The 4,567-nt window shown below is 48.2% G+C and overlaps 1 long non-coding RNA gene across 1 annotated transcript; it reads left to right on the top strand.

Moving 5' to 3' along the window:
- The first annotated feature begins 1,364 nt into the window (after nt 1–1,364).
- On the top strand, nt 1,365–2,453 carry LOC119311361. Its single transcript, XR_005151018.1, has 4 exons — nt 1,365–1,875; nt 1,970–2,064; nt 2,170–2,289; nt 2,432–2,453. It is a non-coding gene; the product is annotated as an uncharacterized LOC119311361 (long non-coding RNA).
- The last annotated feature ends 2,114 nt before the right edge of the window (nt 2,454–4,567 follow it).

The following is a 4,567-nucleotide window of genomic DNA, read 5'->3' as shown; positions in this document are numbered from 1 at the left end:
ATTCTAGGCAGTTTTTGGTCAGTTGCATTTTACATGCTTTTCTCCTTCATAAGCTCGGCCACACCTGAAAATTATTTCTGCATTCGCCACTGTCTGCACGGACGCCGGCGTTGGACAAAGTTCTGGGTCGTTGGACAAAGCAACCTTCACCTAAACACGAACATTGATCTAGCTCAATCGGTTGCGATGAATTTACCTGGACGAGGAAGGAGGTCGCCAGTTTGATTCTAAACAGGAACTAATATTTTTTCCTTGCCTGCCTTGGGCCGGCTTCGCTGGGCCACAGCGAAGATTGAGGCCAAGCAAGGCACCTGAGACATTCATAAAAACAAACACACCGAGGAATAGAAAAAGCTAAGCGTTTTTCTTTCACTTGGGAATAAAAGGCGTTTTTTCGTTCACTTGCATGTGGCTCTTGTGCGAGATGGATGAAAAATCCTATGCGATGGACCGAAAATTCAGGAACCGCACCTTGCTTTATTAGTAAGTACAAATTAAAAAATGTTAGAAACAATACTTCCCAGTTTTCAAAATCATATTTCAAAAAATATTTGTCTTTTTAGAAAATGTTCTCAAATTCGGGAAAACATTCGCTATAGTACCTCCTAGTTTTCCAAAAATATTTGTGTTTTAAAAAATGTTCAGGTTTAAAAAAAAAGAGAAGTATTGTTCTTTGTGAAAAATATGTCCGAGTTTATAATTTTTGTTTAGAAATTTCCTAAAATATTATAAAATAGATCTACTTTTTCGAAGAAAAAAAATGTTTTTCTTTTGCTCTTAGTATCTGGCGCGGCTGTTTGCTAATTTAGGACGTCGCGCTGCAATTTAACCATAGTGTTACGTTTAGTCGAGTGGCCTTCACTTTGATGCGTCGAGCGCGAGCGCCTGGGCTCGAGTCCTCGTGGACCTTAATTTTTTTCGTGGACTTTTTTCAGTGGGGCGAGCTGTTGGTACAGCATCCGCTAGTGGGCTGGCCCGTCGCGGCTCGTCTCTGTCTGTCGTGCGTTTTTTTTTGGCCGAAACAAATCAGGACGAACAAACGATTGGTCCGACGGACAAAAGTTAATCTGGGTCCCATCGTATAAACCAAAAAAAATTGGAGAAACAATTTTTTCTTTAATCTCTACTTCTAATGGAGCAGTTGATGAATTGTCTGCGCGGTTTATTTTCGCTGGTTTATTTTTGTCATCCTTCCACATGCGTATTATTTTTGTCGTCCTCCCACCTCTGTCACTTTCACCGGTCTTTTTTCGTCCGTACCATTTTTTTTTCTGGCCTCGATCCCTCTCTCGATCTATTTCCTCGGGTGTGAACGCCGCTGCCGCTGCCGCTGCAGAATCCGCCATCGCCGCCGCCGCCGTCGTCGCCGCCGCTGCAGAATCCTTCTCCGTCGCCTCCGCCGTCTTGCTCCTCCCGCCTCACCCCTCTCCTCTCCCTCCAAACCCTAACCGTGCCCACCTCCCTACCCCCCGCCGTAGTCTCCTTCGCCGTCGGGAGCTCAGCCCGGGATGGCTGCCGCAGGGTTCCTGGCGGGCTTCCTCCTCGGCCTTCTCGCGCTCGCGGAGGCCGAGGCGACCGCGCTGCTCTGGGTCGCCCGCCGCCTCTACCGCCGGCTGCTTTGGAGATGGTGAATGCGACAGTCAGGCGTTGAGGAGGGCGTGTACTAGAGCCCGGTCGTCGGAGGCGCGTGCAGGTTTGTGATTGAGGGTACCCGCGAGCCGGCGACTAAAGGCAGAGGGCGCGCCATGTGCTGTGGCTGATCTGTGTGTGTGTCGTGTTCTGCTTGTGCGTGTGTGGTGTGGACAGCGTGGTGCGTGCTATGTTCTGCTCTCCTCCAGCATGTGTGCAACGATCTGTTCCGGCCAACCGTGGATGGTATTTGTGTTTTTGGCCTGGTTATAGACGATGCATCTATGTTTTGGGAGTTTGTACAAACCATGGATGATCTAACGTGTTGTGATTTTTTTAGGAGTGTTGTGATTTCTAAATAATGCACTTTTGGGAGTTCCACATCCTGATACGTATATCAACTGTCGGTCATGTGAGGCTGCCCAACGGAAAGATGTGTGTGTTGCTTCTCCTGTTCCTATTTTTCTACAATTTTTTTGGGTCTTCTTAATTAAGATATATGTTTCAGTAGCAAACGAGATCATCTTGGCTGTGTTGCAGCTGATAAGAAAGAAGATAGAGCTTCAGGTGAACCGTGTCGTCCCTAGGAATTTGTTGGCCTCGAGGATTGTTCCAGTAAGTACTTCTGATGACAACATGATGTTGGGCCTCAGGGACATGGTAAGCTACTTATGTTACAATTTTCATCCATGCATACTTGTTTATGTGATTCTTGTACTACCACTGATCCATATATGATTTCTTACACTCATCCTTTAATCCTGCTTAAATTATAGTACTAAGGGCGATTGTACTTTAACAGGTCTCAAACTTGTGTAGGTAACAAACAAAAATATATTGAAGCACATTGCTATCATCAACTCATCGTCCACTCGTGCCTGTCGGGTCACGCTCTGCAGCAACGGCGCACGCCGCCGGCACCATATGATAGCTATGGTAAGTGACTATGGGAAAGAAGCAGGGGTGTCGGGATCATCATTGATGGGGTCGTCGGGGAGAAGATGGGGGCCGAGAAGACAGGAACGGGCTATAATTGGCTGTGAATTGTAGAACGAGAGAGATAGCGATGATGTGGTGCTGCACCATTGCTCTCCTCCTACTAGCTGAATTTTGGTATTGTTGCTGCTATCTGAATTTCGCATACACACAACGAGGTGTTTGATGTTGACCGACCTTGCGCCTGTTATGAGGGGGATTTCGTCGCTTGGAGATCTCCTGGGAGAGGTGCTGCCTGCCGAGGTAACAAGCATCCCTCTCCATGTGCTCGACACTCTGTGCCCGACCCCCAACCTCCCTGGATCCCGGCGCGCCCCTCCCACACACTCCCGACCTCCTCCCGGCGCACATGCCACCGCCCCTGCTCCTCCCTCCTCCAGGTTCATATGAAGCAACAACACACCAGGTTCTTGTTTACAAGCCGGACCCTGGAGAATCCGGAGAAGGAGAGGGAAGCGGGAGGCGGTGGCGCACAAGGTGCGAAGATGCCCAAGGCCGGCAGGCCGCGCACGAGGGGGAATCCGGATCCGGAGACGCAGAGGGAAGCCAAGAAGAGAAGCCTGGCAGCAGAGGAGGCCTCTCCCGACGCACTCCATGATCGGGCTTCAGCCATGTTTGCAGCCTTTGAGCACGGCGATGCGCCTCAATCCGAAGCAAAACCAGGTGATTTTTGCCCCATTTCCTCATCACGGCAGATTGTGGCATGCATGTTTGTTGGTGTTTACTTGTTCCTGCTGGACGATTGTTGTTCTGCAGATCGTGTCTACGATGTGACTGAGTCCGTGACGGAGGAATCCACTTGTCCACCCATTCCTCTGCTCCACGAACCCTACATCCCTGACGAGCTAGCTTCCCATCCGGGCGCGCACCACGCCTTCTAGCTTGCCCCAGCCAAATACAATGCATCGTCGTTATGGATCGAGTGTGGAAGAAGAGGTGGTGCCAAGGAGAGGAGTGATGTGCCAATGACGCAGCTCCGTGCGTTGTGTCCATGGAGGGGAGGCCCGGGAGCAGGATGATGCTGGCAGGTAGATGAAGGAGGCAGGTGGTGGAGGACGAGCTCTTCGCCGGAACCGCATGGACGACGCAAGCCCCTGTCGGCAAGAGCGTAGTCGCCGGAATCGCGTGGAGGCCGCAAGCCCCGCTGGTGCTCCAAATTTGCAGCGTGTCCTTGACGATTAGGGCGCCGTGTCTCATCGATGAACATGTGGTCGTCCATCCCGCTCTACCTCTGATTCGCTTGACATATCCACAAGGTACAATATGTGTAATCCAACCACACATCGCATAGTTGAATTCTGAAGCAATTAGCTTCATTACTTGCAGTTCATCTAATTTTCATCTAATGCTGATTAGTTTAAGCGAGTCAACACATAGGACAGAAAGACCCTTTTATAGTTTTCTCAAGGGGAGTGTACCGTGTGCGGGGGCATATATCTGTTCCTTTGTATGGTTGTTTAACAATTTGTGAAATGCTTGTAGTATGATAATCTAGATAGTTGGGATATGTTACAGAAACTGATGTGTCTGGCCTCACATGTACAAGATTTGGTTTATCACCAAGTGTTCTCTTTCCCACTAAATTTCACATCTGCCATCTAAAAAAACAAATCCACATTTATCTGATTTCAAGTTCTTATGGACCTTATGGTAAATTATTTAAGTAATTTTAGTCGGCTCAAAAGGCTCCAAGCTTCTTTGTCTATCATTTCTTGTTCAAAACTGATAATAGAACTTTGTGAAGCCTTTCAGTTTGTGTTTGTTCAGTTACTTTACCATTCAGTCTTGATGCCTGAACTATGTGAACATTGTCAGCTTAGTAAAATGGTATGAACTTGTGTGCCATGCACATAGCAGGTCGAAAAACTACCTTTGTATTTGCATATACTGCTTGTGGCACAATTTTCTGAAAATAAGTTGGTGGTCATTGGTCAACAAAAGT

This window comes from Triticum dicoccoides, chromosome 1B (assembly GCF_002162155.2).
Source record: "Triticum dicoccoides isolate Atlit2015 ecotype Zavitan chromosome 1B, WEW_v2.0, whole genome shotgun sequence".
NCBI lineage: Eukaryota > Viridiplantae > Streptophyta > Magnoliopsida > Poales > Poaceae > Triticum > Triticum dicoccoides.
This window is presented reverse-complemented; position numbering and strand designations above follow the sequence as displayed.